The sequence below is a fragment of the Dermacentor silvarum genome, chromosome 9 (genome assembly GCF_013339745.2).
Source record: "Dermacentor silvarum isolate Dsil-2018 chromosome 9, BIME_Dsil_1.4, whole genome shotgun sequence".
NCBI classification, from domain to species: domain Eukaryota; kingdom Metazoa; phylum Arthropoda; class Arachnida; order Ixodida; family Ixodidae; genus Dermacentor; species Dermacentor silvarum.
The window spans coordinates 153,634,306-153,660,256 of record NC_051162.1 but is presented as its reverse complement, the minus strand read 5'-3'; the positions used below and the strand labels follow the sequence as shown (position 1 = coordinate 153,660,256).

Genomic DNA, 25,951 nt, shown 5'->3' with positions numbered 1-25,951 from the left:
ATACATACATAGTGTTAAAATACCGCACGCACGCACAGAAGGTTCCATTTATATTAACATACAAAGAATGTCAGCATTATAACCTTTACTAGCGCCCGATAAGCTTTTATTAGTTGTGAAAGACCACACAAGTGGCAGGATCACATATATATATATAGGATGTGAAAACGTCAGGTTCAACACACTGTATACCACCACAATACACGACAGACTTGCTAATTCTAAACAGAAGGCTATTGTTTAATAGTGGTGAACCGGTTGCTTCCATTAGTCATGAAACATATTGCGGTTGGCGCACTATATCGTGGATGCTTTGCAGCCATATTCATTTCACTTTTCTACTGCTCTGTCGAATCTACCAACAAAGATCTCGACTTCATAAAGGTAAGCTGATTTGTCAAATTTATTTCCTTGTCTTTTGAACCGATCTCGTTTATATCAAACGTAAACCTACATATTCTTCATGCAACAAACTGTAAACGAAGGTGTGCTTCAACTTTACTGCCCAAAAAGATGGTCGCCTAATGGGACGTGTCAATGCAATCGTGGAAACTTTCGGTAATATGAGCGCTTTGTTTTATAAAAAGTCACTAAACCCACCTGCGACTTTTTAGAGGCCCACCTCCCTTCAAAGGTCATACACACAAATTTATTTAAAGTAAGGTCAGGACATAGAACTGGATGTGTAAGACGCCATACGTATTGTTCTTGCCGATGACCAGTCTCATGTGAAAGATCTCATCTTTATTTCATTATTAAGTGCGGAGCTGTTTAAGCCGAACGTTAGTCCGTACCATGCGAACAGAAAACGTGGGCCGATCCTGGCGGTAGTGCAGAAAGGGTCCAAGCACAATGGGACAGACCCCTGCGAACTGGACACTGCCTGTCCTGGACACTCGTGCTCACAGGCAGACTTCCTGGTAGGGGACGAATTCTGGGCTTAAGCGTAGTAGGCGACTGCTGCCGCGGGGGGTGGGCGTTTCGATGTGCGCAAATGATCCTGGCCTGGATGCGAGGCACTTGACAGGCCTCCCAAGCATTTACCCAGTACCTGCACCTGTGTCAGGATGCACAAAGGGCAGGAACAATGAAACAGGGCAGGACGGCGTTTACCATGTGACGGCGGTCTACATGGTAAACGGTCTACATTGGAACAAAGAGACATGGAAATCCTCAATCCATAGCCGGGGCGGAATAAGCCCAAATACAAGTCATCGGTCAAGCCCAGGCCGCCGCCGGAAGCCAACTGATACCGGCCGACTTCTGGGGGGGGGGGGTGACGGTCACAGGGAAATGTATCTGGAGTACTGAAAATGGATGATCCAGATTGGAGCTGGCAGAGAAGTACAGCTATCGCAGTATGAGAAATGAATGACTGTGGCGAACAACCACGTCAAGAAGTGAGCAAGCAACACCAGTACAGTAATAATTCACGAGAAGCGGCAAATGGAGAATGCCGTCCAGTTATATCGTCGGCTGTACTAACCAGAGCCCAAACCCAGAGCAAAGCACCAATGTCAACCCTGATGGAAAGCCTCCTATAAAGATGCCCGCCCCGTCGCTCCCATTGCGGCGGCGGTTGCCTTACTTCTGCATGAATTCCGTGAGGCGGCGCTCCTTGCCGTTTCAACTGCCAATCCCAATACAGCTAATCAAAAACCTCGGTCCAAAAAGCAAGGCACTGCTGACTAATGCCAAAGAGCAAGTGTTTAGAACAAAGAAAATTTCAGTTGGATGGCGTGAAAGCAAGATGAATCTCATTTACAAAGGCAAAGGAGATAAGGACTAAGACGAGCTCGTACAGGCCAGTTACAGTAACGTCGGTGATATATATAGAATTGCAATGAATAGCAAGCCATAAAATTAGAACTGTCGAAGTGGGTGGAGAAAAACGATGTATTAGGGGAACTACCGAATGGGTTCAGGCCAGGCAGACGCTTAGAAGACAATATGTTTGTACTAACTCAGTGCATAGAGATTTCAGTAGCTCAGAGAAGACCTTTATGGATAGCATTTCTAGATATTAAAGGAGCTTATGACAACGTAGAGAGGGAATTGTTGTGGGATATTCTTCAATACGAATGCATAGATGACGATTTCATGGAGCTGCTGAGGGAGATATACAGAGACAACCAAGTACAAGTGGTATGGGAAGGTCGAAAAGGAAATGAAATGGTGGGAATTCACCAACGATTGAAGCAAGGGATGCCCTCTGTCACCATTGTTGTTCACGCTTTACGTTAATGCTATAGAAAGACTACTGGAAAACAGCGAATTAGGTTTTGATTTATCCCACATGCTTAATGGACAAATGGTGCAACAGAAGGTCCCCAGACTGATGTACGCAGACGACATTGTGCTACTAGCGGGCAATAAAATTTTATACAGATACTTGCGAATATCTGTGGGAATGCAGCGACAAATCTAGGCCTTAAGTTTAGCGCAGAGAAATCAGGAATTATGATCTTTAATGAAGAGACGAGTAACTTCGTGGTGTCAATTCAACAGCAAGTATACCCATAGTGAAGCAATATAAGTATCTCGGCGTACACATAAACGAAGGAAAGAATTACTGAAGCAACTACCAAGATAATCTGAAAATAAAGGGGAAGCGGAATGCAGCTATAATGAAACACAGAGCACTGTGGGGACACAATAAGTATGAGGTGCTGCGTGGAATCTGGAAAGGAGTAATGGTGCCAGCGCTAACATTCCCCAATGCCATTCTATGCTTAAAATGGGATATGTTGTCGGATTTTGAAGTTAACCAAAGATCAGTAGGCCGGTTGGCTTTGGGAGCCCACGGTAATACCACAAATGAGGCAGTGCAGGGTGACATGGGTTGGGCCTCTTTTGAAGTCAGAGACGCACAGAGCAAAATTAGTTTTGAAGAAAGGCTCAGGAACATGGATGAAAATAAATGGGCGGCTGAAGTGCACAAGCATCTCTGCATGAAAAGCGTGGACACAGAATGGAGGAAGAGGTGAAGGAAGTTGGCAACCAAGTACAGGATAATCGAAACTGTAAATAGACAACTAGGAGTCATCAGAAAGAAAGTGAGAGAAATAGAGACCGTGAATTGGATGCAAAGAATGGAAACAAAAAGGACAATGGAGATTTACAAGAATGAGAATAAAGAAATTAGAAGGGAAAATCTGTACGACACCACAAAGGGCAGACTAAAGAAAACCAACAGGTACCGTGAGAAATAGCACTGCCTTGCTATTTGAGGCTCGAGCCGGTTGCCTAAGGACCAAAACATACCGGAGCAAATATTCGGAAGTAGATGAGACATGCGTATGCTGCAGTAAAGATCCAAAGCCCACTCAGCAAATCCTAATGGAATGCGACGGTATCCACCCAGCGAGATCCGTAGGTAACGTGCAACTCCCAGAAGCGCTTGGGTTTAAAGTGGAAGGATACATCAACAGATCAGCCGTAGAGATAAGCAAGAGACGATTATAGTACTCGTGAAAAAAAGCAGGGAAAAGATGGATACGACCTGATCTCTTAAAATCATAGGTAGCTGTACAACGTAAATTTTTGAAAAAGAAAAATAACTAGAGGTATACAAAAATGCAAGATAAAGAACATGTACAGTATACCTGATAGAATCAAGCAGGTTAGGTGACTATTTGTCGCCACCTCGTTTCAAAGGGGATGCCAATAAATCATCATCATCATCATCATCACTACCGGTGGCTATAACTCTCCATGCAAGATGAAACAATGAAAAAACGCCTAAGCGTTTCTAGTTATCAAAACTTGTTGCTCTTGCAGAATTCGCTGTTGTCTTCTGAGCTGTGCCTATTATATAGCTCATAGTTTTAATTCAGCACGAAGTTGAAGGGACGTAGTGTACGTGCGCATGGTCTGCCTCATTATGTGGCTTATGGTGTGAACCAACGTATGCGTACAGCGGATGGCAATTCTGTCTATGATGTGACGCAGGACGTCAATAAGATGCAATAAAGAAAATAAATGGCGTATAAAATGACCTACCACCATTGTGATGACGTGAAATAAAATGCATCTCTCGAACAAACTGAATAATTGTCGCATTCGTTCAAACACACGCACGCCCACGCGCACGCACGCACGCACGCACGTACGCACACACACACACACACACACACACACACACACACACACACACACACACACACGCACGCACACACGCACGCACGCACGCACGCACGCATACACACACACACGCTTATTTTTATGACCACAAATAGACGTATAACAGGAGACATTTCGTTATTGGCAAAAAGGACTGCAGCATAACGATCACAAAGACACCACTACGTTTTTGCTTTGCGTACGCAAAGCCAGTACAGGCAACGGTAAAAGCAGACGGGAAAAAATGCGACAGTAGACGACAGCCATCGCCTTCCTATGATTGGCCGGAGATGCTTATTTTAAACCCCACGCTAACATCAGTGCTGGGCGAAATGACGTCACTCCAGTATTTCAGTGACTTCGTTCGATGTCCTTTCTATAGTTTCCTCCTCTCACTTACTCTTACCTAAGGAACCCTTCAGAGGCGTTCGTGTATCCCCCAGCGGAAGAATTTTCTTCCAGTCTCATCAGTCTTACGGTGCTCCGCGCCTGCTGCGCCGTAGTCAGGCCAACATGATGGCGCGAAAACGCCGGTCACAGCGGCCCGGTATCGGGATGTGAACAATGTAGAGCGTGCCCGACGCTAAGCGCGGTCACTAAAACGCGTCGTATCAGCAAAATTAGCATTGACGTCGCTCGAATTATGCAGCCTTGGGCGCTCTGCCGGCGGCGCACAGTTCGATCACTTAGTTCAGTGTGTGTGGACAAAGCTAAGACATTTCTATGTAATTAGCGGTGTACGTGTATATCGTAGGGATCGTACTGAACGACTGAACGAACTACACATAAAGGCCGGGGTGCTTAGGGCATACGGCTGACAACTTAATAATTATTTCATTTATGTGTAACTTCTACATTTGCCTTCACACAGCACATGTATCCGAAACTTCTCGGGCTTCGACTCTGCCTCGTCATGCAAGGAGACACAATCTCTCCAGTTATACTAATTTAATGCTTAGAAGAAGTATTCAAGCTATTAGACTGGGGAGGATCGAAGGCCATGATCAACGGCGAATATGTCAACAACTTTCAGCTTGCCGATCACATTGTCCTGTTCAGCAACGCTGGTCACACATTTCCACAATTGATTGAGGACATTAACAGAGAAAGTGTGAGAGTAGGTTAGCAAAGGTAAGGTTGAATAACCTGTCAAGCGAACAAGAGTACATGATCGGCAGTCAGGCTCTACAGTATGTAAACGAGTAAGTTTATATTGGTAAATTATTCATAGGGAACACTGATCATGAGACGGAAATTTACATAAGAATGAAAATGGGTCGGAGTGCATACGGCCGGCATTACCAAATCGTGCCCTGGAGCTCACCACTGTCGTTGAAAAGAAAAGCGTACACTCATTCCATTCTTCCAGTACTATCATATGGGCCATAAACTTTGAGGTTAACAATGAAGTGTGAGAATAAGTTGAGGACCACTCAAACAAGCCATGAAACGAAACAGGATATGCCTATATAGCGCTAAGAGATAGAAAGAGAGCACTGTGGATCAGAGAGCAAACGGGGGTAGTGATAGTTGAAATTAAGAGGAATAATAGGAGCTGGGCATGCCGCTTAATTTAAAGGGTACGTAATCGGTGATCCATTAGAAGTACAGAGTGGGTGCTAGGGGAAAGGAAGCGCAGTCGGGGACGGCGGAAAATTAGGTGAGGTAATATAATCAGGAAATTTGCAGGTCAGGGTTTATTACAGATGGCTGGGAGACGCCTTTGCCCTGCAGTGAACATAACAGTACGCTGATGACGTTTTAGAACATACAAAATTCGTGCGGAATTTTAACGGACGGTTGCTCTTGAGCCGCATTTCGCTTCGTTCTGCGAGGCCGCATTCGCATGTGTACAAAAGGGCGTCGGGCGCCGCTTGGATACCACCAAAGCGGCACATACCATAACTACCTTGGCATTGTACTTTATGTGCAGTCACTGCTCTGAACAAAGTGCGTCAGTGTCGCAAGATCAACGAGTTGAACCAATTTGATCCGAAACCAGCTAGAATGTTGAACCGCTATGTGCTTCGAGTACGGTGCTGTGCAGTATTCTGACTTGTACTTGAAAATGTATGGCAACGTTGGCACTGGGCATCGTGGTGATGTTGACTGATTAGCTTTGACTTCTATGAGGGGCCACTTGGGCTATGGCAGACAGTGTAATTAATGGCTCCAGGCACTGACAACGCGAACGTATGTTTTATTACCGGTTTTCAAAATTGATTTGTACTTCCCTTTGTGCATTTCGCCGGTGTGGGAATGCGGTCTCCTGAACCGGCAAGAACGAACTCTTGACCGGGAGCAAGGCATCATCGTGTTTAATCAGCTGAGGAGAAGGCAACAAGAAGCGATGAGCGCTGATGCGATGCCAAAGTGTTGATAGGCATAGAAGCTTGCAGGTGTAGATGTTACGTAGTGAAGTATTCTGTCATAATTTGGGAGTATTGATAGTCACGGCTTCTTTCTGTATTTCTTTTTAGGGCTGCTATAATAGCTCTCCGTGCCCTCGACAGTGATCCTATGCGAAGGAAGTGCGCGTTTCGTCGTCGGTTGGCGCTTGACAACGTCTTCGACCAGTCTCTTAGACGGTGCGGGCTGGCGAGGTGGCTGATAATGAGCCTATGCACGGCATTAGAACCGCACCTGCAACAGTGTGCAGCGCGATCACATACCATACCGATGAACTTACGGGTGATGGGCCCTTTGCCTTTAGGCCATACGAACCGTATATTATGAAACTTTTGTTTTTAATACCTTAATTAATATCGAAATAAAGACATTTAGTAGCTGTGTAATAGGGTGGTGGTGGTGATGATGTATACAGGCGGAGCGAGTCTGGCAGACCTGGCAGCCAATTGCTCCGACTGAGCGTCTCTTTCTGCGCCAAATATGCCACCATGTGTCCACCAGTCCTGTCTCTAGAAGAAATGTGAGCAGAATGCGTAACACTTTCACAGCAATTCTTTTGACGGTGGTGCGGTGAACGCGTGAGCGCGGTTGATTTTGTCGGCGCTGTAGCAGACGCCCGGAAAGGAAGCTTTCGAATAGGGGTGTGCGGTGATTTGTCGGTAGAGCATAGCCTCAACTACAGACGCGAGATGTTCAATCGCGATATCGGTAAACCGCGCTTCTTTCATTCCTTGTCGTTTAATCCAAGCTATGCTTCCTCCTTCTCTCATACGATGTCGTAAGTTAAGTGCGCTGCCACTTCGGTGGCACGCTTGTCCTAGCGTAAGAACTTTTTCGCTAAGGAAGTGCGTAAGAACGGCGCAGCTTAGTGAATTCCGCCCAAGAAATCAATTTTGTGAACAAGAACTGACTTTTGAATGCGGCCCACCACATTAATCCTGGACAACATACATCTAGCTGCGGTCCATTTATTCCATTTATGCGCGTATTTTAAGCTTCTCTTGTGCACACTATTCCTATACTCAAATATTTTATGCGCGCTCTTTCCTTGTAAACTAACACCGTATCCCAATAGATTTCGTATTTGACCAATAAATTGTAGCTATGATTAAATACTGAAAGTTTGCGAAAGTATGTAAAAGTAAGTCGTTGTTTACTCGGAACTAGAATATTTCATAGCTAGCTAGGCAAACATCTTGTCTTAAGCTGAAAGTTCCGGGAAAAAATACCGCTATTTTGACCCGCAGTGTCCCTCACAGGTGGCATTTGTTGCATTTGAGTGCGAAATCGGAATAATTATTTATTGAAAAGTAGAGATTATCGCTGTTGCATAAATAGCGTGAATATAACATCTACAGCGGCAGAATCTTGTGTTTTCATGGAGTGGGCATGGCAAAACAGCTCTTATTTTAAGTGAATACCACAATACTACAGTGTGTACTGTTAAGAAGTGCTAAGCAAATACTTCTAATAAAAGAAAGTAAAGATATTCGCTCTCCGTATTTATCAATGCCGGTTATTTGCTGAGCTGACAAGACCAGTTAGCGACATATCCAAATTATCCGCGTGGTCGTTGGCTCATTCACAACTTGGCTTCATGAAGTATGAATACCTTCGTTTTCGCAATACCAACCACTATGTATTTTAACACTCCAAATTATAGCTACTGTTCTCGCATTTTTTTTCACAGGTACTTAACACAACTGAGCCCCTCTTCATCTACTACGTTGGCGCCGCCCTCCGTGGTGGGAACTGCAAGCAGGCTACATGCAACACAACACGTTTGCTCTGCCTATATATGCGTAAAACTGCAATTAGCAATACCTCAGTCCAATACAACGAGTCATCATCACTGGCAGGCTCAAACTGGTAAATGAACGATCTCCTATCTCGCGATTGTCGCGTTTTTTTAGGAAAAATAAATCTACGATGTGCTGCATTTTTTTGTTCAAGTGTTCGATATTAGTAACGTCGCAGGCGTTACTAATATTTTATATACGTTAGGGGGTGTCGCGGCGTGATCACTGTTCGAATTTAGTCTCACATTTGTGTAGCGTTGTGTCCAGCTCCATGATTAAGTAATGCCAAGGATGTCCTTCCCGTTGGCTAAGCAAGATTAGGTGGCCCCAAAAGTAATTACTACAACATCTTTTTTGTGAGACCTGAGTTGGGGAATGCTACGTAGCATAGGTGATGAAGTTAAGTGCTGTATTAGGGGGGTGGGGAGCACGTTAGTGCCACTATGTACCACGTCAGGCCAAGTTATACAGTCAATAAAAGCGGCCAAAGATTTGCTTGCTTCCTTTCTCATAGTGGCTTCACCAGATAGATGTACTCACGATGAACATCGTGCTACTCAGGGAAAAGTATATAGGGAAAATTGTGCCGTAAAAAAGCACATTGGCATAAGAAACAGCAAACACGGAGCTAAAGCATTAGGCGTGATATAATGGGATCTATGTATGTTTAACGGTACCTGACGTAAGCTGAGTACAGGGCGTGATAAAAACAGCGTTTTCAGTAATCCACAGATTGCGATCGCACCGAAAATTTGGTTCTTAACCACGTGGACCATATGAACCTTGAAGAGTGGTGACTGGTACTCTGAATGCAAAAAAAAATGTAATCACAGAGAGGTGGCGGTCATTTTCGAGCATGAAGGAAGTACCAGGATACTGAAACGCTGTGATTTTCAATTAAAATTGCAATTTGAAGAAGGAGGACACATTACGAAATTATATTAATACATGTGATGAGGGGATTTATTAACGGAAATCCACAGGGGAAAACCAACGCAGATCCGAGGGAACAACGGTCTCGGCGCCAACAGCTCGTGATCTGCGTTCAGGTCCTACATCGATGATAACGCCCCTCTACTGCTTGCTTCCTGTTCGTCTTCTTCATTACAATAACCCCGGCGGCGAAGGGGAGCCACCCTGGCGTCTCAAGGCGATCAAACGATGAGAGGGTCGTAATGCGGCTTGAGGCGGCTGACGTGAACCGTGTCGCGGCCAAGACGGCGCTTGTCCGAGGAGGGGTTGACTGGCTCAATGACATAAGTGACGGGATAACGACACTCGATGACGCGGTATGGCCCGTGGTACTTGGCAGCAAACTTGGCAGTGAGGCCAGGAGAGTTGAATGGTTGTCTAAGCCAGACGAGGGATCCAACGGCAAAACTCTGCACACGCTGATCGTTGTCGCGGCGATCTTTCTGGAGGGCTTGGCTGTCGGACGTGAACGAGCGGGCCAGCTGTCGACACTCTTCGGCACGCTGTGCGACATCAGAAATCGGACTGAATTCGGAGGCGTCAGGGTGGTACGGTAATATTGTGTCAAGTGTAGAGGACGGTTCACGGCCATATAAAGAAATGGTGAACAGCCTGTCGTAGACTGTGTCGCGGTGTTATATGTGTAAGTCAAGAAGGGGAGAACGACGTCCCAATTGGAGTGGTCAGAATTGATGTACATCGAGAGCATATCTCCCAGAGTGTGGTTTAAACGTTCCGTGAGGCCATTGGTTTGAGGGTGGTAGGCAGTAGATGTGCGATGAACAATACGGCACGAGCGGAGGATCTCATGTATGACGTTGGACAAAACACATGGCCTCTGTCGCTAAGCAGTTCCCGTGGTGCACCATGACGGAGTCTGAAATGGCGCAATATGAAGGAAGCGACGCACGAGCACCAGCCGCAGGGAGTGGAGCTGTTTCTGCGTATCGCGTGAGATGGTCGACCGGAAAATTATCCAGCGATTACCAGCAATAGAGCAAGGAAACAGTCCATAAAGGTCGATCCCAATGCGTTCAAAAGGGTGGGCAGGACATGACAAAGGCGGCAGCTGACCAGGTGTATGGTGAAAGGTGTTCCGTTGTTGGCATGCGGGACAGGAGCCGAAAATATTTACGGACAAATATGTACATCCAGCGCTAGTAGTAGCGTTGGTAGAGCCGCTGACACGTTTTCAGCACGCCAGCGTGGGCATGTTGCGGATCAGCAAGGAAGTATGCACATACATCGGTTCGAAAGTGCTTGGGCATGACTAGCAGCCATTTACGTCCGTCTGCCTGGTAGTTGCGACGGTATAAATGTGCATCGCGTATTGCGAAATGCTTGGCTTGGCGACGAAGGGCACGGTGTTGGCTGGCGGGTGAAGAGGTACAGAGAACTTTCAAGAGGGATGTGATCCACGGGTCCTTCTGCTGTTCCGAAGGCATGTCTGTGATGGTGAGAGCATCCAGGGAAAAGGCGGCCGCTGAAGGTGGGCCTTCGTAAGATTGCACGGGTGATCGAGAGAGCGCATCCGCGTCAAAATGCTTGCGCCCGGATCGGTAAACAACGCGAATGTCGAATTCTTGTATACGAAGAGCCCAACCACCTTGGCGGCCAGAAGGATGTTTTAGTGAAGCAAACCAGCAGAGTGCGTCATGGTGGCTTACAACGTCGAAAGACCTGCCGTACAAATAGGGGCGATTTTTTCTAACGCCCATACAATCGCGAGGCACTCTTTTTCGGTGATGGAATAATTTGATTCCGCCTTGGTGAGGGCGCGGCTTGCATATGCCACGACATACTCAGCGAAACCGGGCTTGCGCTGCGCGAGGAGTGTAGCAAGACCGATACCACTGGCGTCTGTATGTATTTCGGTTGGCGTAACAGGGTCGTAATGGCGTAGCATGGGTGGCGAAGTAAGTAGTTGGCGCAGTGTCGCAAAGGCGACGTCGCAGGCCGGTGTCCAGTAAGAAAGGTTGCTGGGGCCGGCGAGGAGCTTCGTAAAGGGTGATATGATTAAAGCGAAATTGCGGACGAAGCGATGAAAATAGGAGGCCAGCCGACAAAGCTTCGAAGCTCCTTGATGGTAGAAGGCTTCGGAAACTCGGCAACAGCACGGAGTTCTTCCGGGTCAGGGAGAATTCCATCTTTGGAGACAGCATGGCCGAGGATGGTGAGGCGGCGAGCCCCGAAGTGACATTTCTTCAGGCTGAGTTGAAAGCGTGCTTCTGTAAGGCAGCGGAGAATTGTGCGTAACCGAGCGAGATGTGACGCAAAATTTGGAAAGAACAGAACGGCGTCATCGAGATAGCAAAGGCATATCTTTCATTTAGACCGCCTAAAATTCCGTCCATCATCCGCTAGAATGTCGCGGGCGCATTGCAAAGCCGCTGCTGTCGCAAAGGAGCGTGAGTACCAGTGTCAATCGCGTGAACAACCGCATTAGTTCGGCGTCGTGCCGCTTGCACTAAATCAAACGAAGTGCGGAACTCATGTAGAAGAGCAAGAAGCTGCGTCCATTCAAACAGCAAGAAGTCGCTGTCGACGGAACAGTGAAAAGTATCCGAGGGCACGGCGTCAGACTCAGGTGAGGTGTAAGGGCGTTCAGCTGATGTTTTGTCTCAGGCTCGGAGGGATCGAGGGACACGATAACATCCGCGTCCGCAGGTTGCACGTACAACAAAGCTGTAGGTTGCACGTACGGTACAAAGTCAGAGGGCCTGAGTTGGGGTTGCAGACAAGTAGTCCAGGATTATCCTGATGAAGCGCGAGGATGGCAAATGGCAGTGCCGTGTTGTGGCGGCGACGAAATATGTCAGATGGCGTGAACAGAACGGCGGCATCGGGAAGGGCGGCACAGGAAACGGGAACAATGACGGCACTGTAAGGTGGCAGGTCGGCATCGGCGGTGACAACAAGCTTTCCATCACCACGAGCGGGCATATGGGCGGAAGGCGTCTCACAAAATACAGAGAGCTCTACGTGAGCACGAGCGCAGTCGATGACGGCGTGATTACGCGACAAAAAATCCCACCCAAGGATCAGATCATAAGAACACGAAGCCAGCACGAGAAACTCAACGCTGTCGATTGCGTCTTGTATGAGAACCCTAGCCGTACATGCTGCAACGGGTTGAATATGCTGTGCGCTCGCAGTACGGAGAGAAAACCCTGAAGTTGGCGCCGTCACTTTACGGATGGAGCTGGAAAACTTATGGCTTATTACGGAAATAGTGGCACCAGTTCCGGCAAGCACGCGAGTACACCATCAACAAACACGTCAATAACATTGGCGGGGGACAAGCGAGCACTTAGACAGGTGGACTACGGCGCAACTCGTGCCTCAGAAGCTGCGGCAGTCAGTTTTCTGCCCCAAGAGCACTTGACCGGCGACGCATAGGTGAAAGAAAACGGCGGCGCGGTGAGGATGACTGACGAAGAACGAAAGGTTGAACATCAGAAGACGGCTGACGATCGCGGGCTTATGCTTCAGGTTCTTGTTCTGGCGGCGTGCGATGAGAAGGTCGAAGGAGTAACCCGGATATCTCGGTGCACTAGTGGTCGCCGCGAAACGCCGGCGACAGAAATGGGCAACGCAGATCAGTCGATTGTCTGCAGTGCGCCAAGAATTTGCGTACTGTGGCTGTACCCCGAAAAGTGACGTCAGTCGCGGTTGACCAGGTGGTTGAGGGATCGATAGCGACAAAGGACGTGGCTTCATGACGGCATTCGCATACGTCAGTGGCGCGGCGAGAGGAGTCGGCGGAGAGGCATACGACACTGCAAATGATAGCGGCGCGGCGACAGGAGCCGGCTGGCAGGTAGACCGTAAAGCCTCGGATACCTGTTCCTATATCACCTGCCGAATTTTAGGAGTCAGTGCGTAGGCGCTTGCGTGGCCGGGAAGAATGAAAGCTGTCGAGCAACTTCCTCGCGTACAAGCTCCTTGATCTGGACAATGAGCGCCGTGTGGTTGCCGCCGATGGTCAACGCGGCGAGGGAATCGACTGTTGACGTCTGCCGCCGAGCTAAGACGCGTTGCTTACGTGGTTCGTCGAAGCTCTGGCACATCCTCACGAGTTCAGACACAGTGCCTGGGTCCTTAGCCGTCAACATCTGAAAGTCATGGTCGTCTATATATGCCTTTCATGATGTGCTTGATCCTGTCTTGCTCAGTCATGGAAGGATTCACGCGCTTGCACAAGTCAATGACGTCTTCGATATAGCTCGTGAAGTTCTCGCCATGCTGCTGCGCCAGCCCGCAAAGACACTGTTCAGCGTGAAGCTTGCGCACTGCGGGGCGACCGAACACTTCCGCGAAGCTTGTCTTGAACGTAGGCCAAGTGGCGAAGTACGATACATGGTTGCAAAACAAGAGGTTTGCGACGTCTTTCATGTACAACAGGACGTTGAGAAGTCTCGTAGTATCGTCCCGGTTGTTGTGCGCGCTCACCCTTTCAAACGACGACAGTCAATCTTCTACTTCATGGTCATTGGTGCCGCTAAACAAAGCAGGATCGCGCTGAAGCAGCGCGCTTGACACGATGACCGACGGAAATTGGGCCGCGCCTTGCTGGGTGGCGTCATCAGCCATAGCCGAAGCGGAGTTGGGCAATGTGCGGCTTGGAGCTCCAGGTATGAAGAGGGTAGCCCGCACCTCCACTACTTTCATACGAGGATTTATTAACGGAAAGCGACAGGCGAAAAACCATTGCAGCTCCGAGGGAAGCACGTTCTCGGCGCCAACAGCTCGGGATCTGGGTTCGCGTCCTACCTCGATGATAATGCCCCTCTAATGATTGCTTCCTGTTCGTCTTCTTCATTACACAAGAAACAAAAAAAAAAAACATACGGAAACCTGGAATAAAGAGATCTTGTCGTAAGGATTCTTCCCCATGCATTTGTCGAGCAAATGAAGGGAAGCATTTTTCGACATCCCAGTTATTGCTTTTATGACTTATGCGTATCGCGCTCGTGCATCATTACCTAACCAAGTGTATATTGGAAAAGTGTCTGGCTAGTAAAATGTATTCTGAAATAAAGCGTTAAAAATATATTGCTGGGTACCCAGACACCAATCTGATTTGGGGAATGTCGTTGTGGGGCTTCTGGGTTGATTTTTGAACGGCTATGGTTATTTAACGTGCACCCAATGCACCCGATAGCTGATGTATTCCGCTTGAGGTAGAAGAAACGCTAGGCAAATTGTAAGAGTGAAAGGAATACAAGTAAACGGTTGCAGGCTCGTACTCACCCTCTGTTCAACATGAGCAGTAAATCAATGTCTCTTGGTCAAGAATGAGTTAAAACGAAGGATTGATTGTGCACAGGTGGCGGAGAGATTTCCACGTGCCTTTTCCTTTACTAGGTGCGTCGTCTGAATATGACATTATTATAACGTAAAGCATGTCGACAACACTGCCATTGCGGCGATAACAGAAACGGAGTGCCGTACTGCGGTATAGCTTCTCTTGTCGTTGTTGGGACTCGGGGTAGCGTTTAGGCCGGTGATACTTCAGCCACAAGGATGAGTATGACCGGGAGTAAGAGCGAGAGAAAAAAAAAGAATTTATTCTACATATTTACAGTGGCTCCAAATATGTCAGCCCACTCCATGGGGGAGCACTTTGAAAGTCTCAGCTCACTACATGTCTGAGCACATATCAGAACACGTCAGGACACACCACTGCACGCAAGGTGTCGCCTTATAAAACATTCGTCTTCCCAGTTGACCCGACTAGGGAATATGATGACCTTGGTGCGGCCAATCAGACGGGTCGTAATGTTCACAGAACTCCACCTCTAATGTTACACCTTCGAAGCAAGCATGAGGCAATCTGAAAACAGGGGATTCACACTCCTTCCACGAAAATTGTCTAATTGTTTTTTTATTGCTCTCCGTGACGTTCGTCTTGCCAGGGTCGGCAGAGTGACCTTCGTGCTGGTCCCCTCTTCCACGAAGGATGGCGGTTGTGGTCGCTTCTAAGTGAGCTTCTTTGCCATCGCGTCACAGCCGGTATTGGGCCGCGTTTCCAGGTAGGCGGCCGCTAATGATTGGGGTGGCATCGGAGGAAGCAACCAAAGCAAGTGCCCTGGTGATTCGAGAAGCGACAGACTCCGCCGCCGGAAGATCCGACCTGAGGGTGGCAAGCTATCAGGTTGGCCGAAGCGTCATTGGTCATTCGTGAACTCGGGGTTTGTTCTTTAAGTGGTGGCCGATGGCACACTCGAACTTGAGATCCCAGAGTTAACTTCGTTGTGGCCTTCTCCCTGGGAACACAAGCACACACACGACCACAAGGCGCAGGAAAGCGCCATGCTCGCACCGAGAGTCATCGGGTCTAGCGAACAAACCTGCCTTATCTAATAAAAGCATGAAAGCAGCCAACAAATCACTGAACCTTTGCTGAAGTCCACAATTTTAAAATTATATCAGGATTTCACAACTTTCTCGCAACATCCGATGCGGAAAACTCATTTCCAGTCACAAAGCAACACATGGCGCGGAAGCGCCCGAAATTCATTTAATTCCACCAGGCCTCGCTTGTCCCAATAATTTGGACCCAAAATCTTGTGCCGCCAAAGCGAGCTCTCATGAACTTCTGAGTTCACCAAAACCAGAACGTCATGCTACAGAGCGCAAATGTAGAATACTCGAAAATGCTCTAATAAATGGTAATTGAAATTGCATATGCAGCACCAACGCCAGGAACGGTCTGTTCGTATACTCTACATCGCATTCGAATTCGTTTTGATGGAATCAAGAAGGGATCAATAGCTCGCTGAAAATCACTTACACAAGATAAAAATTTTTTCGTCGTTGTGCCCAACAAAGGAGTTAACGCACGTGCTAGTGCCACTGAGAGCCTCGTTCACTTCATGGATGTACTATCAGAGTGGCTAACTTTGCGGTCAAAACTCACACTTGCGACTCACGCACTAACCTTTTTTTCTCATGTCCAAAATGACACGCACTAAGGAAACAGCAAACACTAATCTTGCGTAAATTACGCGCTGAAAATCGCAAGAAGATTCGCGCTTATTTCTAAGTACTTTCACGCACTAAATAAATCTCAAAACGGTTGCCGTCTTCCAAATACACCTGCGAGACACGCACTAACTGTTTGGTTCTTTATGTCCGTGCATGACACGCTTTAAAGGAACGATAGAAACATATTCTGAAATTGTGCAGTCAAACAACGGCTCCTCGAAATAGCGCTGTTTTACTGTCAAAGAAAAAAATCTCGCGAACACTGCCGAAAATTAACTTATACTCAAGCGCGCCACTACAGGCTTCAAACAAATAAATGGGACTTGGCGCTGCAAGCGTATCTCACACACAAAAAACGAAGCCAATGAGCTTAAAAACAAAACGACCTATCAAAAGAACAGCTTCAAAAATTTATGCGCGCGCCGACCATCTCTTTCAGAACGTCGATGAGCTTCTAAAACAACAATTTTAACGAAGCTTTAAACGTACATATCGAAATGATCTCTAGTCTCGGAGATCACAAAACATTTAACCAAACACAAAAATAAAGAAACAAACTGCTTCCACAAAACCTGAGTCGCCGATTTTCATTCCGGTTAGCCTACGGTTGCGGCATATTTTTAAGCCGTACTCGAGGTGGGCGCAATCTGAAGGCACTTCTTGTCAACGAGGGACTACAAAGGGCATGTAGGTCATTCTCTTCATTGCCCACCCCCGACACTTTAAAAACAAGCAACATGCCTTTCAGGCACCGCACTACGACTTTGCTGAAGCGTATGACTAATTCGCGGCGCCTTACCGGCTCGCTCTCCAGTGCCATGCCGAACACACCTTGGAAAGAACCGAACGAGGGGGAACATAATTGCTCTCGCTTTTGGCCACCTTCGCGCCCGAGGAGGAGGAATAAATTTTATGCGCCCGAACGGCCCCCCTTTTTTTTCCCTCTTCCGGTGGCTCGGATGCACTCTGACTGGAAACATTCCACCCGACAAACACGCATTTCCAACTCTTTCACTGAGCTCCCCAGAGGGTTTATCGCCTTTATTAGGCCGCGTTGTCTTCCTCTGCCACATTCCTGACATCTGCGACGCCGCTTTCTCTTAGCACAATTGTTGGTGCTCATTTCCGAGCCTTCCACTCGCATCTCGTGCTGATCGGCACTTATATCGTCGGTCATGATTTCCATCTCAGCCTCGCAGTCTGAATGATTTGCGGATAAATCATTCCACTCAATGGTACCCCGACTGGTGGAGAGCTTCAAACCCATAGGGACAATGCAGCTATTTGCATTTGGGCAACGTAGCTCATATACCTGGGAGCTAGTTACAAGTGCACTGCCCTGCCTACACTGTGCTTGAGGGCACTTTTCTGACCGATTAAGCTCTGCGCTGGTGCTCTTGTCTGACGAATCGGTCTCACTTCGGCCTTCTGCAAGAGATTACCTTTGCGACGTACTCCCTGAATAACTGTGCCAAATCAGTCCACCGCTGGCCTAGCTGCTTCTCTATTATTCGATTGGCACAGTATCTCGTCGCGCTCAATCCTGTCCCCATAAACGGGCTCCTCAACAACCACGCCACGCTCTACGGATCTGGCATCACCTGCGAACGCACATTTAGGCTCACAAAGTTCAACCACTCTTTTTACCATTTGGTAGAACCGTGCGTGCTAATGCTTCGCACTTTCCGTGTGCTACTTCTACGGGTGCCTACCATTACTACTGCTCCACTTCAAAACCCTGTTACCAGTATTTCAATCTCTTGATTTGAGAGCTTCTTTCATTTCGTATTGTTGCCTGATCCGCTCCTGTCTTTTTTAGTCCGTATCATGCAGAATTTTTTGCTGTTCCTGTTTCTTTTTTAGAATGAGGTTGCCAAAGTATTCAAAGTATTCCTGATCACTGTGGCTTTCTAAAATGACTGTAATTTCGGACTCTGATTTATCATCCTCTACCTCTACGTCGAGCTCTTCACACAACCGCAACAAGCTAGCTCTCGTTAAACTCATGAGGCCTATGGTCACTACTTCAGGCTTTGGCTAAGCTATTCCACAATACTTACTGCGAAATCTGTACAAATTGCACTGCAAGTAAAAAAAAAAAAAACTACCAGTGGTTCAATTCTGTTTTCCCAAGAGAAGTTGAAGCCCGGAAAATATAGCAGAAACCAAACGCGTATACACAGAACTAGCACCAAGTCCCCAAGTTCTCCTGCACCGCATCGAATCAACTCCAAGACGTAAATCCAGGGTGGCCTTTAATTGATACGAATTACGCTAGTTCTCCACTTCCCGATTACTCCCACATAGGTACAAGGTCTGGCTTTAGTAGCTGGTTCATATCTATGCTGAACCCTTTGCGGTCCGGTGTCGGGCAGGGCCCGACAACGCAACACGGCCGTAGCGGTCCGCTGTCGGGCACCGCCCCGACAAGGGGAACTCGGGAGTTAAATTTCGCGGTTTTGCTCACTGCGATTCGTGCGCATTCTTTGTATACACGATGCGCCATCTGTTGAGGGATAAATAAAGTTCGTTTGTTGAAGTTTACTTCTCTTTGCACTAGCGTGCAGCACGATGTTCAGCACGGTTTCTGGATACCAGAGCGTTCTCACTTGCGTGCGGAACAGCACGTTCGCGCGGTTCGCTGAGAAGCATCACCACTTTTTCATCGCGTGCGTTTTACGGTGGCGCAATTAGTGAAATCTTCCACAGGTTTCCATTGTCAATAGCTTTATATTGAGGCGCGCACAGCTGCAGAATCATGCTGAGAAAGAACAGCGACACCTGCAGTACTGCCTCAACCTCATCCAACAGCTGGTGGATGACGTGAGGGCTAGAGCCAAAGATCGGGGCCCGTCTGCGCGGAAGGAGTGCGAGGAAAGGCTAGATGGGAGGAGCCATTTCATCTACAAGCTCCCAGGCCGAAATAGCAAAGACTGTGCTGTTTGTAGCGATCGTAAAACAAACGGAGGCAGGAGGGAAACTGTGTTTTTCTGCAAAACGTGCAGTAACAACCCTGGCCTGCACCCAGAAAAATGCTTCGAGTAGCATCACACGATTCTCAAATATCGGTAGAGGAGTTTATTGCATAATACAAAAGCAAAAAATAAATATTCTATGAGTTTTTCGTCCACAGTTTGTGGTTTTCATCGCGGCGCTATAATCTGGCAAAATAGTTTCGGACCGGCACAGCCGGACAGTGGGTAAATGTTTCGGACCGCAAAGGGCATTCTGGTGATATGCGCAACAACCGCAGTACCAAATAGGCAGTTGTATATGCTCCATCGGTTTTCAACAAGTCTAGGCTAAATGATCCGATGACACAAGCACAAAGCCAGGCACTCACCCTGTACCGAGTAGTCATGATGCGCTGCGTTCAACCAGCCGCTCGGGAACGAGATGGTGATTGACGTTGGCTGCAGGTTGCATCTTGCTTCTGTCATCCAGTTGCTCTCGAATCAGTTCCCGGCGAATGGCGTTGCTGGAGGTTGTACTGTGCTGCTGTAATCCAGTCGCTCGCGAACCAGATGTTGGCGACTCGGTGCTGGCTGCAGGGTTGATCTCACCACGGCCACACAGTTGATCCCGAACCTGATGCCGGTGACTGGCGTTGGCCGAAGGGTTCATCTCACCGCTGCCATCCAGTTTGTTGAGACTCGGAGTAGCGTTTAGGCCGGCGATCTTTCATCCAAAGTGATGAGTACGTAGGGGAGTAAGAGCGAGAAAAAAAAACTGTCAGCCCTTCCACTGGAGTGGAGATGGAAGCCCAGCGAAGCTGCACTATGGTGGGAATTCTGTATTTACAATTATGACTATTATTGTGTGATGGTGTAATTGGTTATATGAACTATTAAAGAACGAAAAATATATATGATACGGTGGTTTTCATTTATTTAGTGACTACATGGACCATGGCCTTATGGTCGCTACGGTACACTGTCATAGGGTGTACGGCAAAGGTTGGCACGTTCTTCATCAACACGTCACCAACGCCGCGCGCGTTCAGGTGCGAACGCGGCCAAAACGCCGCATCCTGCCGTAGGCGGCCCTCGCGCTTGCGCTTGACTTCTTTGGCCCGATCGTCGTCTGTGGCGTTGGGCTGCCGGCGTCGATGACATTGTTGGCTCTGCTGTCGTTCGCGGCGTACTTGACCAACGACTTCTTGTTCGGTTAGGGCTTCCGAAACACTGGACGTATGTTCTACTGCGTACGCTCTCTCGCGGCGTTTGCCCGCCCATTCGCCGTTCTGGGCACGCAGTCGCTCTTTGCGTTGTCCCTCCGAACGAACGGCACGCGGCCGGGCCATGCATGGCGAGTCGTAAAGGCAACTGATAGGAGCGCTAGCGCGATGTCTACGTGACGGAGCGGCTAAACGCCGTTGTCGACACTGTTAGGGGAGAGGCAGGCGAGAACCCAGAGAGAGTCGGCGGCACAGGTGGCAGAGGCCGGCAGGGCTGCGCGCATGCGCCGCAGTGGGAAGCGGGCACGCACACGCACAGTCTAGGGTGCCTCGATGCCCCCCTCGCTCCCTCCACTCGGAAGTCGTGTTTGCTCTCCGCCGTGCGTTCGCGACCCGTGAAAGCACGCGTCCCTGGCCCTCGTGTGTTTTCACTCGCAGATACAGCATACGGCAATGAGAGTTTTTTTCTACATCCGGACGCGACCATCGAACAGTGAGCCCTTAACAGCATTGCTGTAAAATGATTTATTCTACATATTTACAGTGGCTCCAAATATGGAATCGCAATCCATGGGTGAGCACTTTGAAAGTCTCAGCTGACTACATGTCTGAGCACATACCAGAACACGTCAGGACACACAACTGCACCAAAAGTGTCAGCTTATAAAACAGTCGTCTTCCCTAGTTGACCCAGCTAGGGGATATGATCAATCAGAGGGGTCGCATTGTTCACACAACTCCGCCTCTTACGTTGCACCTTCGAAGCAAGGAGGAGGCAATCTGGAAACCTGGGATTCACACTCCTTCCACCAAAGTCGTCAACTGGGTTTCAGGGTCAGTGACCTTCGTGCTGGTTCCCTCGTCTACGAAGGGTGGCGGTTGTGGTCACTTCTAAGTAAGCTTCTTTGTCGTCGCGTCGCAGCCGGTGTCGGGCCGCGTCGCCAGGTAGGCGGCCGCTAATGAAGGGAGTGGCACCGGGGGAAACAACCAACGAATGCGCCCTGGCGATTCGGGCCGCACATCGGTGCTGATACGACAATGCGCTGGAAGCAGAGTTCCCTAGGCCGAGGTTATGTTGATGCTGGGTTAGGCGTTTCGTAATGTTTCCTGATTCGTCCATATAGGGAACGTCAGTCTTTGCACTGGACTTTGTACGTGAGACAGGCGTAGTTATACGTGCCCTAGTGACAAACAACACATGATGGATCTGACCAGCAACTACATGGGCGTAATACGCAATCTGCATATATTTGATCAACTATTGACATATGTGTTCGTTGTGAAGAAAAGACCCTTACGTGCACCTAAGGTTCTAGTGTAATTTCCTTAATTTCACATTGTTCATTCCTCTCACCGGTTAAGTTCTTGTGGAAAAATTCGAGCGGCCTGCTTTTAGCATTATCGATCTCTCTAGGCAGTGCGTTCTTAGCAAAGAAATGTGAACTATCAGCTTCACGGCTATTCAACCACACCTCAGATCGAGAAACAAACACATTCATCTCACCCTACGGGCAACCATGGTGGGATGGGAAAGCATCGCGGGGGTGCGCATCGAGTTTCCGTTCCGTTTCACTTCGCAACACAACCCAATAAAAGTGAGAGACTGTATTGAGAAGAGAGGAGAAGTTTGTACGGGGTCCGACGGCCGCGTTACGCTGACGTTCGTTCTCGACGCTACCGACCTGCCTCAGGTTGTTGTCGAACCAAAACCGGTCGCACACGTTGCAGCTGTGCCCGAAGCTCCGATCGAGGAAGTCGCGCTTGAACCGCGCGTCAGCCCCGTCGAAGGCCGTGCGTTGTAATGGCCTCGAACGTGTTGCTGCTCTCGCCGCAGACTTGCGTTGCCCTCGTCGCTTCGGGATCGGGAGCTGCCGCTCGACGCTGCCGTTGCGCTTCGACTTTCCGAGCCCGGAGTTCGGGGTCGGCTTGACAGCGCTGACGTTCCACTTCGGCGTGCCGAGCCCGTGTTGCTTCCGTAGAAGGTCTCCTGCCGACGTTGACGTTTACGTTCGGCTTCCCTGGCTCGAAGTTCGGGGTCCGCTTGCCGACGCTATCGTTTATGTTCGGCTTCCCGAGCCTTGCTCTGCTTCGCGGCGGTGGTACTGCCGCTGCAACTAGCGCCGACGTTGAAGGTGTTCATGGCGTTTCGCACATCGTTGCACAGAGAGAGAATGACGGAAGCACAGTGAACGCGTGCTTTATGCTGCGCCGCGACACTTGCACCGCCTACCGGCGTACCCTTTGAGAGAGAGGAAGAGAGTGAGAGAGAGAGGTATATGCAATGATTTGCTGCGCCGCACCTGTTGGGGAGAGGGGGAGAGGGGAGGAGGAGAGCTCACACCTGCGTAGGAGAGGAGAATGAGGGACACTTGCGCATGCGCAGTATGGGTGCTGACACCGCAGAACGGCCACTGCCCCGAGTATAAGATGCTCTCCCATCTAAACCTTCTAGAACTTGCCATGTCTCTTCATTGGGCCCTCTGTACTGTCACAGCCCCATAAAAACAAGCTTCCGCTCGTCAATCGATCGTCAATGTCTGCATCCAATCGAGAAGCATGTTCAAGCAATCGCGCACAAACCCAGCCCCAAAAACGTTAAGCAGCAGTGGTCGTTTCAGGGCATGATTACCTTTTAGGGGCGAAGCTCCTTATAGCGGCATCCGTTCGTCCCCGTCGTAGTAGGTAGCCACGTCTAGGTTTATGAATTGCTCAATAGATGGCGTTGTGTGTCCGTATATGTATGTATACCCATATATACACATATATGTATACGTATAGTATAACCGGAAGCCGACTTCCGCTTCCACTTCCTGTTCCGTTTCCACTTCCGGTTCCGCTTCCGGTTCCGGAAGCCAGCTTCCGGCTTCCGGAGAACGCTTCCGGCGTTTTATGAAAAAATAATTCCGAAAGTTGTGTCCGTAGCGCGGAATCGAACCAGGGACCGCTCGCTTCCGAACGCGCGGCGCTAACCACTACGCCACGAAGCGCACATAGACACACGCACCACGATGGCAATAAATACCCAACATTAACGAAAGGCCGCGTTTCTAGCGCGTTTCTAACGCGTTTGTGCTAGCGCGTTACGGCCCGTGTAAGAAGCTGGTGTAAGACGCTGTGGCCTCTCCGCCTTACCTTCAACGCGTTTCGAACGCGCTGCCCAAGGCGGTGGCAAGTCAAGTTCAAGTCGAGGAGCGTTTATGAATACGGCGGGGTATACTCTCTCAGCAGTCATGTGATGGCGTCGGCAAACGCGGTGCACGTTCCGGCATGTGTAAATGGCTGCGTAAGACGCTGTGGCCACTCCCGCTTTACTAGAGAGTACTGCACGTTTCTAACGCGTTTGTGCTAGCGTCCCCTTAAGAGGGAGATCCGATGATTCCCTCCGGAGCTTCGCCCACTCATCATCATTCACCCCGTGGATATGCTGTGATTTTTATTCGAAGTTCGTGCCCAACATGGCTTCCTTACTAGCGGCGCTGTACAAGTTATTGAAGAACAACACACGTTGGTTGTGGGAACACGCGCGAGCAGCAGCTTTTAGTGATGCAAAACAATATCTTCGGGAAGCGGCTGTCCAGGCTAGCTATGGTCCCGACAGACCCCTCAAGCTATAGTGTGACGCTTGATCGGACGGAATAGGTACCGTGCTTCTTCATACATTCGGAAACATCAACACACCCATCGGTTTCCATTCTAGAACGTCAACAAGGGCTGAGAAGAACTATTCTCAGCTTTAGAGAGAAGTGCTTGTTCTTGTATTTGGAAAGTACAAATTCCATGATTACCTCATAGGCCGAGAATTCGTTTTGGTCCCTAATCACCAGCCACTCCTAGGGCCTGATTGAAGGCGAAGCGACCAACTCCAGCTTTAGCAGCCGCTAGAATACAGCGCTGGGGGCCGTACCTTGGCGGATTCGGCTATCAGCTTCAATACTCATGCTAAACAGTTTCTCAACGCTGACACTCTTAGTAGACTGCCGCAACGTACATCTGCACCGAAGCCACCAGAAGCGGATTCACCAGACTATCTGCTAGCCTTGGCTGGGTTCGATGAGGGAGCTGCGTCAGTTGAGGAGCTAATGTAGTGGACTGCAGATGACTCTTCTCTAGGTCAAGTTATGAGATTCACTAAGAACAGTTGGTTTGCGCAGGAACGGTCCTGCGCAATAAGCCTGAACACGAGTATGACAGCAATTTTCGACAAGAAATTTGAGTGGTCTATGGCTCACGGTTTGTTGTACTGGGGCCGTCGAGTAGTCGTTCCGAGAGAGGTGTGACGTCGCGTCTAATACCTTTTGCATGAGACGCACCAAGGATCGTCCGCTATGAAGGCAGTCGCTAGATTGTCATTCTGGTGGCCAGTTTTAGATCGCGACATAGAAAGACTGACAGCATCATGTCAGAACTGTGTTCCAAGCCTGCCCATGCCGGCTACAGCAACGCCAAAGAGCTGGCCCGTTACTGCTGATGAATTGGCAAGGGTTCATATCGATTTTGCTGGTCCTATTGCAGGGAACATATTACTCGTTATCGTGGATGCATACAGAAAGTGGATTCGACAAACCACTCTGACAAGCCGACGCTCTGTGCACTATCAACTGCCTGCGCGGTACCTTCTGCAGCTTTGCGTTCCGCGAACCATCGTCTCGGATAATGGAGCGCAGTTTACCGGTGACGAGTTCGCTACTTTTGTCAAGAACAATATAATACATCTGTGCGCAGCTGTACATCACCCCCAGTCAAACGGTCTAGCAGAAGGGGCAGTCAGGACAATTAAGGACGGCCTCAAGAAGATTGGTGAGGGGCGTTCAGATGATAAGCTGAACAGGCTGCTTTTGAACTATAGGAAGACGCCTAACCGCTCTGGGAAAATCGCAGTCAGAGCTGCGCTTCGGCTATCAAATTCTATCTAGTTTAGATACATGCTTCTCTCCTGTACAGCGAAGAATTTACCTACACGCAAAGCCAGCTAACAAAGCAGACGAGTGGCAACTGCCATTACCTGAAGGTGCCGTGTACACCTGCAACTTGGAAACGCGTGAGAAAAGACGCCAGGAATTGTACAGTCGAAAATAGGTTCTCGGATGGTTACCATACGAACACCGACCGGATCAGTACGACGACATGTTCACCAGGTGCGCAAACGGGAAGGTTCAACGCCACCACTTGGTGCAGATCAAGAAGCGGCAAATCGATCATCAGGAGCAGGTACTCTTAGTGGCTATCCAAAATCGCTGAGACCATCAGCAGAACAAGGGGGCATAGCAGAACCAGAGCATGAAGTTCAACCGGAACTCACAGCGAGCAACGCTGCTATCGCTGAACCCCACGGCTCACCCCAAGCTTTGCGGCTCTCTACACGTCAAAAAAAAAACCAGTACAGCGACTTCAATATTAAGAGAGGAGAAATTGTAAAGTGACGGCAGTCACAATCAAACTGCCTGACAAGCGCTGGCGGCGCGTGTGATTTCTTCTTACATAT

General features: G+C 48.8%; 1 long non-coding RNA gene across 2 annotated transcripts in view; it reads left to right on the top strand.

The window, feature by feature from the left end:
• Nucleotides 1-200: 200 nt before the first annotated feature.
• Nucleotides 201-25,951, top strand: part of LOC125940343 (uncharacterized) — a 29,842-nt gene continuing 4,091 nt past the window's right edge. For both annotated transcript variants that reach the window (XR_007463561.1, XR_007463562.1), the window contains exons 1-2: nucleotides 201-384; nucleotides 8,222-8,400. This is a non-coding gene — a long non-coding RNA (uncharacterized LOC125940343). The remainder of the gene's footprint in view (nucleotides 385-8,221; nucleotides 8,401-25,951) is intronic.